This window comes from Lathamus discolor, chromosome 5 (assembly GCF_037157495.1).
Source record: "Lathamus discolor isolate bLatDis1 chromosome 5, bLatDis1.hap1, whole genome shotgun sequence".
Lineage (NCBI taxonomy): Eukaryota > Metazoa > Chordata > Aves > Psittaciformes > Psittacidae > Lathamus > Lathamus discolor.
In genome coordinates, this window is record NC_088888.1 from 26190139 (window position 1) to 26206356 (window position 16218).

Below are 16218 nucleotides of genomic sequence, written 5' to 3' on the forward strand. Positions count from 1 at the left end.
GGGCAAAGAAGAGATTCAGAGCGGCCCTGTGGAGAAGGACTTGGGGGTGCTGGTCGATGAGAAAATGAACATGAGCCGGCTGCAGTGTGCGCTCGCAGCCCAGAAAGCGAACCCTATCCTGGGCTGCATCAAAAGGAGCGTGACCAGCAGGTCGAAGGAGGTGATCCTGCCCCTCTACTCTGCTCTTGTGAGACCTCACCTGGAGTATTGTGTGCAGTTCTGGTGTCCTCAACATAAAAAGGACATGGAACTGCTGGAACAAGTCCAGAGGAGGGCCACGAGGATGATCAGGGGACTGGAGCACCTCCCGTATGAAGACAGGCTGAGGAAGTTTGGGCTGTTCAGCCTGGAGAAGAGAAGGCTGCGTGGAGACCTCATAGCAGCCTTCCAGTACCTGAAGGGGGGCTATAGGGATGCTTGGGAGGGACTCTTCATCAGGGACGGTAGTGACAGGACAAGGGGTAATGGGTTAAAACTTAAACAGGGGAAGTTTAAATTGGATATAAGGAGGAAATTCTTTCCTGTTAGGGTGGTGAGACTCTGGAATGGGTTGCCCAGGGAGGTTGTGAATGCTCCATCCCTGGCGGTGTTCAAGGCTAGGTTGGATGAAGCCTTGTGTGGGATGGTTTAGTGTGAGGTGTCCCTGTCTATGGCAGGGGGGTTGGAACTAGATGATCTTGAGGTCCTTTCCAACCCTAACTATTCTATGATTCTATGATATTCACACCTTGCAGATGAAATTCTAAGGAGAATGTATATTTTGGCAAGCACTAACGTGCACTGGAATTTCCTTATGGTACAATTCTGTATAAAGCTTTCTGTTGCATTTCTTTTTAGTTTGATTTTGTTAGGGATAAAACTTGTTCTCATTAACATATTTATAGGAAGGTAGGAGGGCGATCATAGAAAGTATTTTAAATCTAGCTGCCAGATGCACCAGTGAGCATCCTTTTGTCAACCTAGTGCTGTGATGAGTTGTCTCACTGGGTGAGCATTCCCCCTTCTGCCCTTGCACCCTGGGCACTGTGTCCCCACTGCCTGGGAATCATGTGTTTCAGTCCACAGAGGGAGTGAAGAATTCACATGCAAAAGAAGCACTCAAAGCTTCTCTCAAATTCCAAAATGCCTTATTTTCACTTACCAAAAGAAAAAAAAAACAACAAACCCCACACAACCCAAACAAAACAAACAAACAAAACCAACCAAGCAAACAAATAAAACCCCACAAAAAACCCCAACCAAAGGCTAGCACAATAGTCTCACATAGTCTCAAATTTAGACAGAAGATGACTTCCCAAGAAAGCAGGATGCAAATATTTCTGGCTTTCATTCCCCAGCTCTGAGAGACATGTGGAGCTGACTTCAGAGAATGGGCATTTTGGTATCTAGATGACATAAATTCAATCCAGCTTTGGCAAAGCTGACTTTAATATCACTGGAGTCAGCCTCTCTTGCAGTGCTGTGAATCCCTCAAGAGACAGATGAAGTACACAGTACCTGCCCCTACAGGGTGGTCCTGGCATCCTTGTGGACCCCAAACACAAGACAGCAGCACGATCAAGCTGCTTTACAGCTCCATAGCTGTCACACTCCTATAACTGTAAGCGAAGGCTGACTGTCCAAGGGAGAAAACAAGAGGAACAACCAAAAAGACACAAGACCTGGAACTTTTTTTTTTGCTCAGAATATTCATCACAGGCAGTAAAGTTTGGCATGGGTTTTGACAAGTTTGCCCTTCAAAATGAACATTTCCCAGGTGATTTGTTTTTTCAACAATTGGTTCTAATTTGCTGCCTTGGGTTTTTGGTTTTTGCAAATGAGTGAACTCAGACAAGTTTTCTCTAAGCATCAGCAACACAAAAACAACAAGGGCAAGTGGAAAACTGTCGTCATTGTGGATGTGCTGGATGGATATTCTGGAAGGGGAAAAAGGTACTTTTTAAAGGTTTTCTCTGTATTTAACATTGTACTTAATTGATCATTTGTGAAAAGAGCAAACCACTGTTGATATTCATCCACAAAGAAAAGTCTAAATTTCATACTCTACTGCATCTATTATAGCTCAAGCAAAGTTCATGTTCTCAAGGCCACCCTCCTTTGTAATTCAGTCAACAAAATCTATTTTCGTCTTGCTCTTCAGTCATTTTTTTTTGTTGTTTTTTTTTTTAATAGAGCTTAGAATTAGTGCAGTGAAAGCTGCTACAGGCATGAATTAAGACAGGAATTTGCTCTCTCTTAGTCAAGAAATAAGGTGCAGAGATGAAAAAAAGATTAAATGGAGGAGCTAAAGTGGATGATTCTGCTAAAAAAGAAAAATAAAAAATAGATATTTGCAAGGCTAGCTCTTTTCCCTTAGCATGAACCTGAACTAATGAACCTTAATACCTTGAACAGCAGCACTGCTATACCATTTACAGATCTACTCATTAAAAAATGTTATATTGTATTTTCAAAAGTAACCAGCAACTTTTATTTTGGCTTTTAAATTTAGACCCTGATTTTCAACAAGTAATGCACTGAAGCATCAAACATTTTGGCATATTAGAAGGCACTGTCCATGGTATTTTTTTTTTCTCTATTGTATTCTTTTTTTTTGTTAGTGCATAAGACCTGTCATGACTACTAGATCAATAACAATATGAACGTAAAGTTTCACCTTATCATAAATAAAGATGATTTATAAGGAAAACATAAGGCATAAAATTGGCAGAGCTTGCTTATATAACTTTCTAACAGCTGACAAATGCAAACTGGTGCAAAACTAAAGGAAAGGTATGAATTGCTTAGGCTACTATATGAAGCTGCAAAATGAAACCCAGCAAAGTGTTAGTTAAAACTAGATTTTGTGGAAATTATCTTAATAATAGGCTGACAAATAGTGTCCTAGCAAAAGTAAGAGCAAAGCTGACAAAGTATGGGAGAACTTACTGCAGAGACCAGGCCCGCCTTGCCAGTGAGATAGTAAAGATTCAGTAGCTTTTTCACTCTCCACAGCTTTAGTGATCTTGCTTCCTGTGGGCCTTTGATATTTTAATTGATGCTTCTCACCAAGTGCTGTTTAAAAGGCTTCTAAAGTTTCACAATCCTGTCTTTAACATCTGTACAGTTGTTGTCCACCTGACCAATTATATCTCAAGCTGACTTTCTAACCAAAATACATCTAGCAGGAGTCTTCTATCTGGACCACTTGTACCTCAGGAGAGGCTATCTCAGGAGCATTCTTAAGGCTTCTTTAACTCACAATCCAGACCCTGTGGAGTAGGGGTCATGGGGGCTAGCAACAGGCAGTGCAATAAATCAGCACATCTTCCAGTTACATAATTTTGTGTTGTGGGGTTTTCGGATGGGAATAGGGTGAATGAGAGTCAATTAATTTGCCACACTGATTACTTTGAATTTTCCCCTAACAAATTCATAGCACATAGCTTTTTGGGAAGGGCTTTTTGACATGGGCTGATGGACCACTTCGCTACTCACCATAACTGTTCCAGGTAAACACAAAAACCTGCCTATTCATTGCAAGTCTTCTCAGCAAGGAGAGGCTGCAAGCTAGGCATGACAAAAAAAAAAAACACCTGGAAATGATAGCTGTATAACTCCAGTGACAAGGCAAATAAATGGAGTCATGATTGTTCAAAATGAAAATAATTCATTTGTGCTCAGCTATAAATAAGCACTGACTGCCGGAAGCAAAAGAAGAGGGAAGGTAATATGCCCTTAAATGGAAAGCAAAAGGGGCAAATATGTATTTAATAGGATTAAATCTATCATGATAAAAAAAAAAAGATAGATTTGACAGAATAAATAGGAATAGATTAACTACACATTTTCTCCTTACAGAAATCAAAACCTAAAGGCATGAATAAAATTCTATTAGGACAGAAAGATTTTCATTTTTTTGAACAAGCTTTGTACTAGGATTTTATAGCACAAAAAAGATATTGTGAACATATAACTTTGCCTCCTTGGTTATAGTTTCCATGAACTTCTTTATTTCAGATAACCTTTAATGCCTGAATATAACCAGAATTCTTTTGGAGGCAAAGCTTCCTGTAAAACCTCTTCTTAAAAACAGCTGGTTTGGGGTTGCCAGTTATTAAAAAGTTATGCTGGTTGTGGCACATTCAGGATACCACTGTAGCAATGTTTGCAACTGGACTTTCTCTGAGGGTTTCATTTTAAACTACTTCAATGTTGTACCAGCAGTAGCCACTGAAAAAAAAAAAAAAAAAAAAAAAGTGGTTTTGTGAGAATATTCCTAAAAGAAGCTTTTGATTGAAGACTTCTAACCTCATTAGAATTACCCAGTAGCATTGCCAGAGCTTAAAAACATGCAAAAATATGGTTTTCTTTTGTATTGAATTCTCAGTTTTGTCAGTTTGAAAACAGTGTAACTTATTATAGGACCAAAACCAGTAATGCTTTCAGAATCAAAACTCAAAATATTTTATATCTCTTCTATTACTTCATGCCTAAGACATCCAGAATCAGTCCCTGGTGCCCTGAGGTGCTGTAGGCCTTGTGAAGCATAGCTGGAATGGGGAACCTGGGACAAAGCCTCCCCTTTTGACACCTTATGCTGCTGCTCTCACATTCATTCCCTTATTTGTACCCCACAGTGTCTGTTGCTCTCAGTTTGGTCTCATTGTTTCAGAAGTTAGCTCAGGAACAAAGGCAAGCAAGTCATTTATACTTCCTTGCTTTTACAGATGAGAGATGAAGTTTGAACTCCAGTGAGCTTTGGCTTGTGAGAGCAACACTACTCCAGCACCCATGCCAGTATTTACACCCTCAACCTCTCTCTTTGAAAGTCTACCCAGTGTCTAATTGTGGGCAAAAAGACTGATTTAGCTGAGTTCTTTAGCTGCAAGTAAGAACAGACCCTTTTTGTCATTTGCTTGATGGTCCTATTTTAGCACCTCTACATCACCTTTGCTTGGGCTGCACTTTGCAACATTACTTTCAAACCTGTGTGCTTTGATCTGGACATTGCAGACACAGGCAGTGGCACCCACTGCAGTTGCTGCTTGACCCATTCCATCCTATGACTATGTTTTCCATTGCTCACAAATTCCTAAAAATTGCAGATTTAGGCTGAACTTTCCATGCCTAGTATCTGCCTTAGACTGTGTTTTGGTTTTCTTTTGTTTTTCTTAAATATTTCAGCCAAAATAAAGGGACTGCTTCCAGGAGTACATTTAAGGAAAAAATACATCATTCTGTCTACACTCTGTCTACACAAAAATAAACAAACCCAAACCAAACAAAATACTCAAAACAACAATAAAATCCCTAAACCCTTGTAACTACTTTTTTGAAGTTAAAGCATTGTTTTATTTTGGAGAAGGAGTGTCCAGGTGTGCTTGTCCTTCAAAATTCTGTGGGGTGGGTCCACAATGAAAACATCTGAAGTCTTGCTTTTGAATTAAAACTTCTCACTGTGCTCAAACCAAGAGATTTGAGCTCTCACACGTATTCCATCACGACTATAGATGGGGTCCATCAGTATAGCCAGAGAGAGAGTAGATGGGGGAAACCCCAAATGTAGTGGGAAGCCAAAGTGGCTGGGTCTGAGTCTGTCTGAGGACTCCCACAGTGAGGTTAAACTAGGAAAATTCCCCAAGATTTCAGGTGTGGGACAGGAGGCTGTTTCGTAGGTAAGGGGGTTAGGCAGGACTAGACAGGTACATCCCCATTGGTCCCTGACTGAGGATGGTGCGATGAGCCTAGGAATTCCTGCCACGGTGGTGTCTAGGACGGTGTCAAAGCAGTGTTTCAGGGATCTTGCTGGTTTAAGGATTACGTGGTTAAGGAAAAGCATATTGCGCGTACAAGCCGTATATGTCTCATACACACACCTGTGCATGCATGTATGCAGAAGTGGGTGCATGCACACCAGTACACACAGTACCTCAGATGGGGTGCAAGGGAGGGAGGGAAGGTGAACCAGGAATTCAGTCTCAGCAGTGATCGCCTCTCCTGGACAGATGCTTGCTGATCCCAGCTGGAAGTCCCTGCAGATGAAAAAGCTCCCACCTTGGACAGAGCAGTATGAGCAATAGCGCTTACCTGCCAAAATCTTGTCAGGACGAGTGTGCCTGCCTTGGGCAGTGCAGGATTCAGCTCTGTGTGGACCAGACAAGCCTTGCAGCATTCAGGCAGTGTCTGCTGAACACCACAGCCCTGGAGAGGGCATGCTCAGAATAGCAGACTTCTGAAAGTAGAGGTATGGTTTTGTTTATTAAAACACCACTGGAATAGCATACAGTTGGTCTGAATGGAGCACATCAGACATACATACAGACTAAGGGGACAAAAATTTGCAAAGGCAAATTCTCAAATACTAGATGTGGTCCTAACAAAGGCAGTTTGTACATCCTTTATGCATACCAGTACTTTGATGTAAGCAATATCACATCCAACCACAGCAACGTGACAAAGTCCATTCAGTTTTCCCAGGGCTCTGACAAAATTACCAACCCCAGGTTGTCTAAGAAAAGGATGATGCTGAAGTAAAGTGAATCCTCCACTTGAACACACTGAACAGAATTTATCATTGTGCAGTGGATTTGACTGGCATGCTAAAATATCCTACTCTGCATGCTTTAGAGGAGAAGTAAGTGACAGAGAGGGAAAATGTTCAAGCCACTGCTTCCCTAGAAAACAACACAGAGATCTAATTTCAATTCTCCTCAGCAGTGAACAGTAGGGCACTCTGCTGCATGGTGGTAATTAAAGAACTGGACCTCAGTTGTATTTTCAGACTTCGGGGATTCCTTCAGCACATGGATCAATCTTGCTGAGTTGCCCAGGTTGTTTCTTCTTTTTATAGTGCTCTCTTTTTGTTTTTCAGGTTCTTTCATCCAAATCTTCAACTGGTGTAAATTGGTACTGCTCCCTGGGGATGTAGTTTTTAAAGGTGACAGAAAAATTGCCATTTAAAAGCACTGCTTTGTCAGTCTGACTGGGAAAAGATAAATAAAAATGGTTGCTGCTTGCAGTACACAACTGGTTGCCTTAGTACTAAAGTCACATTTGGGTTGAAGGGACCTTGTATAGGACAATATCATTAGAGAAGTGGAAAAATAACCCTGGCAGAAAGGTTCACAGCAATTAGACTGAAAATGTGCATTGACAGAACAATTAACGGGCTCTTTTGCTGCTCTTCAATTATGACTGAACAAGCACAACTCTAGCATTTTATATCGGACTTTCTGAATAGATTTGCTTTACTCATAACAAGAATCTTCTGATCAGGTAAAGCTACTGCCACTTAGTGCAGAAAAGAATGCAGGGAATGTAGTGTGGATGGGTTTATTGCAATACCTATGGCAACTTTAAATTGGAATCTCTTTTGCTTGTCATGGTGCACTCACAGTTCTTACAAGCACTGTAGCAGCAAATTTCTCTCCTTTCCACATGAAAACGTGCCACGAATTGTACCGCCACCGCCCCCCCCACCCCGCCAAAAAAAAAAAAAATAAAGTAAGGGAGTGAGGTTTTGTTAGAGTTTCTGGTAGAACTGTTTACTTATTTATGCTATTTGAAGGTACAGCCACTGATTTTTCCATTGGCATAACCTTTGTCATTTGCTATAGACCTTCTACATACGCTGAGGCCGTCAGGAGTAGCATGCAAGTACACTTACAAATCCACGGAAGACAGTGAGTTAGGGTAGTAAGATAGTAAAAAGCCTGCTCTCCATGGCCTAGGCTGTTGCAGGTTCACCAGGCTCCCACACAGAAAATTGTTAGGAAATTTACATTCTGTGGGAAATGCATAGTCCAAATGGGTGTCCTTAGAGAGATTTGGTTTATCAGTTTAGAGATATGTGAGTGCCAGCCTTCTTTCTTTTGTCCCCAGCTTCCACTGTTCATAGATTTGTCCTGACAGAATCATTGTGTGCCTGTGGCTCTTTCTTCTCTAGTGAGGGTTCCAGCTCTTTCAAAGGCCCCCATATCTTTCTTTCTTTTCTTTTTTTTTTTTTTTTAATTAAACCAGAAAAGTTTCTATCTCCACCCAAAGTCTTGATCTAAAATAACACCTATAGTGTGTTCTGTCAGCGTCTCTGCTTGGAGTCCTCCCTCTTCTCCTTGTAGTCCAAGTAATTTCTCTGGAGGGTTCCTCTTGGAGCCACCCCATCAGCTCTTTCAGCAGCAGAATTATGTAGCTGACCGGCAAATTGCTTTCAGAGAATTAAAGCTTTCCCTGATCTATCCTAATGATGGGGAAAAGGAGAATAATGTCAGCAGCTTTGCTAAGATCCAAATAATGAGCAAGAAGAGAACAAAAGAGGGCAGAGTGGGGAAAGTATTCACCTATGCATGTGTGTAGATGGATGGAGATTATAGGACTACATCAACATTACTACTGCTCTCAAGAGGTGGAGTGCTGCAGACTAACAGCAAACTCAGCACTTCCATGTCATGCATTTTTTCTCACTTTAGGTCACAGAAAGTCCCCATTTCGAGCAGGTGCCTGATGGACCTTGTGCCAGAGTAAACTAACAGGTATTATATACCTTAATTAATAAATAAAAGCAACCTTTGCTAATTTTCCCTCTGAGTACTGAATTTTGTTTTCCTTTTCCTTTAGTGCTTCAGTCGAGGGAGCTGAAAGTAGTCATAAGAAAAATTACATTCAAATAATGCTGACAGAGTTGCAAACGCGCAGTGCAGCTGGGTACAAGTGCAGTTTTCCCTGGCTTAAAGATGCTCTAGAAACAGATTTAACCTAAACAGTACTGAGGCTCTTTCAGTAGTCACAATTAAATGTTGTATCATTTTTTCAGTTAAAAACATTTTCGTACATAATATTTATACATTTATGCTAAAAATGATGGCCAAAATACAAATTTTCCTAGGCACAGGAGATAGAATCCAAGACATCTAACTGCTTCCCTGTGTCCTCTACAGTTGCTGTTCATCTTCCTTTTTCTTCATTCAGTTTGGTGAAGTTTATCTTTCTTGGTCCAGACAATATGGAAGAATAACGTTCTTCTACTTTGCAGTTCTGTAGCTGGGGGGCTCAGAAGACCTGGAGAGGTAGGTTTAAACCCTGTGAGGGTCTTCACATCCTGAACACATGTGCTCACAATTTTATTATCAGTCTGCAAACTAGAAGAACTAGTGTTCTTCTGGAGAAGACAAAAAATCAAACTCCACACTGAAGAACATAAATCACAGATTGTTGGTGTCTTGTGTCTTGCATCATAGCATTCTCTTAATATGTCACATTTGCAATTTGAACTCCTGACTAGAAGCAGTAGATTCTAGTGGATCTAATCAACAGATCCTTTTGGATCCAAACTGAAGTACACATGGATTTAATTTATAAATTCCCTTCTGTCCTGTGCAGAATGAATCAACACATTCTCCCTAATAGAGAATCTTATATTAGGGACAAATAATGAAGTACATCTGGGAAGATTAAGCCACCATATGCCTTGGCATAATCTGAATAAATATCAAAAAGCTGCCGGCATTCTAGAATTTATTGGGAATTGTGTGCTTCCATTATACAAAATCAGTACTTCCCAGTTATCCTATTTTATTAATAGTCTCCTCTAGTCAGGAATTTTATTTTATAAAAAACCTATTTGAATAGGTAAAACCGTTGTGCTTATATTGTGTTAGCTAACCAATTCCTACATATGCAGTGCCTGGAACACATTAATGCAGAAGTATTCAGAAAAAAAAAAAAAAGTTGAGAATATTAATTTGTTGCTAAAAGTATTTTTTAAAAAATAAGTAAAAACATACTTAAGAAAATATCATTTAACAGACATTTCGCTATGCGTTATTTAGAAACATTAACTCCCACACATTCCATTTTATTACACTATTCCTAACACATAGGAAAATGTATCAGCTGTTTTAACTTCTCTTATCATGAAGCTAGTTCTCTAAGGAGCAGGTAACAACCATAAAATATAATCTTTTTAAATTATCTTCACTTTCTGCTGTTATCCAGAAAAAATATCATATTAAACCTGGTTTTCAAGTATCCATTAGAATCAGAATGTGTAGTGAGTCATTCTTTCAATATCATGAGAAATATTTGGTCATTTTTATTTGTTGAAATTATAATTATTTACATATACAACCCTATTACTAGTAGTTTGGGAAAAAATGGCTTAAGATGTAATAGTGATTTTAGACAGGTTGATTAAACACAGCATTATAGCAGACTCAGTCAGAGCAATGTTGCAATAGATGACATTGCTCATGACTCTGTACACAGTAATTTCAGTTTACGGATGGTTTGATTTTATGAGTCAGGTGACAGCTTCTCAGCAAACCCAATGGATCCCCTGGGAGGCACCAGTGAAGCTCATATAGTTTTTTCCCAGTTCTTCTGAAGACTGCTAATTCAGGTAAGATTATACTTGTCTCTGAAAGTGACGATGATACTGTAGCTGCTGATAGTAATAAAGGCAGGAAGAGAAACTCCAGTCATTAAACTGATACCCTAGCTGAGTTTACTACTGTGAGCTATTAGACACCTGCATGACAGAGACTCTGTTAGCTTCACACTGGTTTTTAAGTGTTTTTAATGGAAAGAAAAATACCTCCATAAATTTGTATCCCAAATGTTCTTACAATCATAAAATCATTTGGATTGGAAAAGACCTTCAAGATTGAGTCCAACCATTAACTTAACACCCCAAGTCCGCCACTAAACCATGTCTAAGTTTTTTTCATGGAGCTATGGAGCAAAGTGGATCCGCACACCCCAGGATGTGTTCTTCCTCTTCCTTTATAGAAGACTTCAGAAGGACCTTAAGATAATCTAGTTCTAACCATGCTGCTCTGGACAGGGACTCCTCACCCTAGACCATATTGCCTAAGGCTCTGTCCAGCCTGACCTTGAACACTGCTAGGGATGGAGCATTTACCACTTCTTTGGGCAGCCTGTTCTAGAGCATCACACTAAATATCTAACCTGAACATTCCCTGTTTAAGTTTAAACCCATTCGTCCTTGTCCTATCACTACAGTCCCTAATGAAGAGTCCCTCCCCAGCATCCTTGTAGGACCCTTCATATACTAGAAGGCTGCTATGAGGTCTCCACGCAGCCTTCTCTTCTCCAGGCTGTCATTGTATCGAAGGTGTTCCAGTCCCCTGATAATCCTCATGGCCCTCCTCTGGACTTTCTCCAAAAGTTCCATGTCCTTCTTATGTTGAGGATACCAGATCTGCACACAGTACTCCAAATGGGGTCTCATGAGAGCAGATACAGTGGCAGAATCACCTCCTTCGATCTGCTGGTCACACTCCTTTTGATGCAGCCCAGGATACGGTTGCCCTTCTGGGTTGCGAGCGCACACTGAAGGTGGCTCATGTTCATTTTCTCATCGACAAACACACGCAAGTCTTTCTCCACAGGGCTGCTCTGAATCTTTTCTCTACCCAACCTGTAGCTGTGCCTGGGATTGCCCTGACCCAGGTGTAGGACCTTGCACTTGGCTTGGTTAAACTTCATGAGTTTGGCATCGGTCCACCTCCCAAACATGTCAAGGTCCCTCTGGATCCCCTCCCTTCCATCCAGAGACAAGGATGTTGTGCTGGAAAATATAAATGAAAGACATAAAACCTTGCTGGCCTGCTTTTGGCTACATGTGAATTTTAGATGTTACTAGAAAAAGTGAGCTGACAGCAACCATTTTCCTGCATTACACACGAGCCAATCATGGAATATCAATTCCACTTTCGCTGTTACTTGTTGTATTTGGGGATTAGGGAAGGAGTTGAATGCTGTCCCGAAATTCACACATTAGACATGTATGCATGATAAACTAATATTGGGTTAGCATTTTTAGTCACTTTTGGATGAAGAATGTCACTGGGATAGGCTAGGAGCAGACAGCAGATGTATGAGGAGTGTCTCCCTCAGATACAAGAAAATACTTCCTTTCTCGCTACAAAATTTTAGCAAACTTTTTTACATGAAAGAAACTACCTTGTCACTATTAAAAAAAAAAAAAATAAAAAAGGAGATATTTTATCCCTTGTAGGTTGTAGGTGGCATTAAAGATTTAAGCACCAAAAGAAAAATTCCCAAATAGAAAGTAGAAAGCATGCCTGTATCATATAGTGTTGTGCCATGGAAAATGCTGTAATGTAACTTTTATATTGCTCATGAAACCCAGGCTTCTCCTCTGTGCTTTGAGCCAGGGAGCGTTCCCCTGCCCCAAGAGGAAGGGACCAGTGTTCACCGAGGTGCAGCAGCTAGCAAGGCGGAAGTAAGCACCACCTTTGGTATTCCCTCTTTGGATGTGGCTCATCTCCCCCCTGCAGATTCAAGCAGGTGGGCTGGCATTCCATCATCCCCACCACATTACAAGAGGCAGTTTCCAGGCTTTAACACTTTGAACACGGCTAGGTCCCAGACCTGGACTGTGATCCAGAATAAACATGTTGTGAAATTTAATTCAGGGCTGCAGTTTTGCACTGTAGCTGTGGTGTGCTCCTGGCTAGAATTTATGCCATGTCTCTGCATCAGTAATCCTTTACACCATACCCACTTAATTTGCCAAGAGGCTGGCAAATTCAGAGTGCTGTGAAATTTGTCACACGCAGCACGAAACCCGCTAACAGCAGGCTGGGTTGTGGATCTCTGCCTTACTTCCTGGTTCTCTGATGAAGGGACTTGCCTTTCCTTTTTCCTGTCTTGAAGAAGCGCTGCGCAAGAGAATTCACTAGCTGCATCATTAGCATGACAGCATTGTGTAACAGTTTTGCTTTCACCTCCAAAGCACATTGCAAGCATTAGTTTAGTTGATCTTTGCATGAATTGAGAAAAAAGAGTATATTATCAGGTCACCTGAACATAACCAGAAGTTTTTCTCTTTGATAAACTGTTACTGAATTTTTCTGAGATTTTCTTCTCTCAAATCTTTTCCCAGCTTGCATATATAATATGTTTCAAGGACTTATGCAAAATATTAAAAATAAATTGCAGTTTGTATTGATTGTCATGGGCTTGTTCCTGGCTGTGTGGTTTTCATAGCTCTGATCTTTGTTCTCTTTATCTATTTATATTCACAGCTTTATTCTTTGAATAGCTCAGGTAGCAGTGCAAATTATTTTTAAAGGCTTTATTTTAAGAGATCATGTCCTAACATCATTTAAGAGTGTACATTCTAGCCTAAAGATTCTGTGACTGCTAAGCTGTCAAATTCACTTTGGCATATACCACCTATGTCAAAAAGTGAATCATATGTCTGTTGTCCAGGTGATTACATAGTTAAGCTTCAATTACTTAGTGGGAGTATGCTTGCTAATCTTTAAGAGCTCCACATGAACACAACATCTGTTCCCATCCTTAAGAATATCTAGCGAAATTGTTGCTCTACAAAAGCAGTGTAGAAATACCCCTAATTAGAAAAATAAATAATGTCAGAAATTACCATAAGGATTAAAAAAGCAGTTGATATCTATAAAGTGTGTTTTGAGATTCCTCTGTTATTTCCTAATCAAGAAGACACATTGTCCTATTTCCTTTATCTAGGAGAATAATAGTTCCTAACTATTACTGCTTATGTAACTGTAGAATTTAAAGAATGGGGTTTCAGACTACAAAGCTTCATCATGTAAAAATACACAATAAAGTAAAGCTGCCTGTCCAAAATAATTTCCTGTGTGGGGAATAACAGGTACCAAATATATGAAGGCATAAAGAGATAGTAAATTTTTTGAACACAATAGTAAACAACGATCATCAAACATGCCACCTTTTAGAAGAGTTATTAGCTCTAGACATTGATGCTAATAATAGGGTTCAGAGTAATATCATATTTCTCTATTAATTTAATATAATTAATAGAATATATAGATAACAGTATTCAGATCCTCAGTAAATTCATATTTCTCAATTAGCTGAATATTTAGTTTCTATTTCAGTCCTCCAGCATTTGTGCAAATGGTCTGCTAAGGAATTTTACTGAGAAGTAACCACACACATTTTCAATACTGATCTAATTTCTAGTATTTAACTTCTGCTTCCCTAAACTACAGATGCGGATGGGAAATCACTGGGTGCAACCTATAGGGAAATTCCAATATGTAGGAAAACTAACATCCCAAAGATGAATATAAAGGAATATATGGATGAGAAATAAAAATTACTGGAACCAGTGCCTAAAAACCAAGACCACTTCTGAGTATCAACAAATGCTGTACCTACCTAAACAATATAGCTTAGTATCCAAACACATTCTATATATGTTATATAGGTAGGTAATGTTTCCTGTTCCCTAGCCTTAACATATTTTTATTTTATTCTATTTAACAGACACAGGTAAAATGAAGATTGGTGAGCTAGTTTCATACGCTATCAATTGTCTTTTCTTATCTTGTCTTTTTAAAAGAGATGTAAAGATACTGTGAACAATACCCGATAGATAGTCTGAAATGTATTCCTAGTATTTAGATTTAGTCTTTTGTTATGCAAATTGCATGCTACAGCATTTCAAACTGAGAATTAATCATGGACAGTGAAATGAAGAGGAAAAAAAAGAAAACGATGGACAGCAAATGAATCTTTTTCATTTGACCAAAGGCTGAAAATGCACAAAGAGAAGTAGGTACGAGGATAGGGCAAGCATGACAATTCAGATCAACAGATGGAAAGTAAATAAAAATAGAAACAAAACAAGTAAAAGCACTAATCAATACGGTGTACACAGAACACACTAAAGAGTTTGCTTTTTTTTTGTTGTTCGTTTGTTTTAAATCAGATAAGTCTTCCTAGTTGTAACATAATAAGGAAAAAAGGAAACATTTTTCACCTTTGTTAGTTGTTTCAACTGGTTCTGACTCATTTGCCCTTCTTCACTGCAATGTCATCTAAGTCCTAATAACTGAGTAATTGCTGACTTTCTTGGTTGCCTAAGAATAAATTAGTTCTTTAATTTGGATGCAACATTTATTTCTACTCATAAATAATGACTAGTATTGCTGAATTTATTGTTCTAATTATTATGTTTATGTAGAACATAATAATCCCCAGCTTCTAAAATACATTTTTATAGTGTTTAACTGACTTTCTTTATCACACATCTCCTCATCCCAGGTAGCTGTGAAAGTCTGTCTGGCCTTTTGTAGGATATTTAGTGAAACACTGGACACTAAACTGATCCACATGTGACATGTGTGGGGAGAAAATGACAGATAGAAGCAAAGCCGACACCTTTCAGCTTAAGGCCTGATGACTGTTTTCCTTAGCTGCCCCTTCTTGAAAGCTTAGCTTGTTAATATTTACAGTGCAATAATGATTATCTCATTCCTGCCAGTGCAGGGAGAATTTCTATTACTATTTGTTCTCTGAACCCTCCAGGCAGTACAGTTTTTTAAATCAGAGATTCTATGGAGAAAACTCATATCCCTTAATGCTACAAAATTAACATAACCCTTTTTTTTCCTCCTGTATTTTCAGATTGGTTTCTTACAAGCATGAGATGTGCATATATATCATTTACAAAGGAAACACCATCAGGCCTGCATCATTGATCTGAAGATACCAGTTCTCATTTTTTCTCTTCAATATTCATTTCAAATCCCATTGAGCCAGCTTGTGTACAAGAATGCAGTAGAGCACATAGATCCTCTTTTTTTTCAGTGTAAAATCCTCACTGTTCCTCCATGAGATTTCTAGTCACCCCAAATAGAGCTGCAATCTTGGCAATGTGGAAACAGCAAATAGGTTCACTGTGCTAATCACTAGATTGTTTTCATTAGCATAATCTTCACCAATAACTACTGTGCTACAGAAGGCAATCTAGGAGGAAAGCTCCTAAGAAAACCTGATTTACCTACTAGGTTCAATACTAGCATATCCAAGCAAATATTAATTGAAATTAATTCCAATGGCCTGGACCATTTACAAAGTGAGATTAAGAGATGTAAAAGTCATTTCTGGCCTTAAAGATCTCTGAATCTATGGCATTACTGAAAGAATAGTATGTTAACTTTTTAGCAACTTCTAATGACAAAATAAATTCAATATCACTGTTTTTCTGCCACTTCTACAGCCTTTTGCACCTCCAAAATGATCAGAAAGCAGGATGTACCCCATTGTCCAGAACTCTTCTGTAATGTGCAGTTCTTTCAAGCCCTCCACATCCAGCCCTTATCCTGCAGCATCTTATTAACTTCTTTCTGAACAAATTGGTCTCATTGCTGAACTTATGACACAGACCTGTATTTTCACATAATG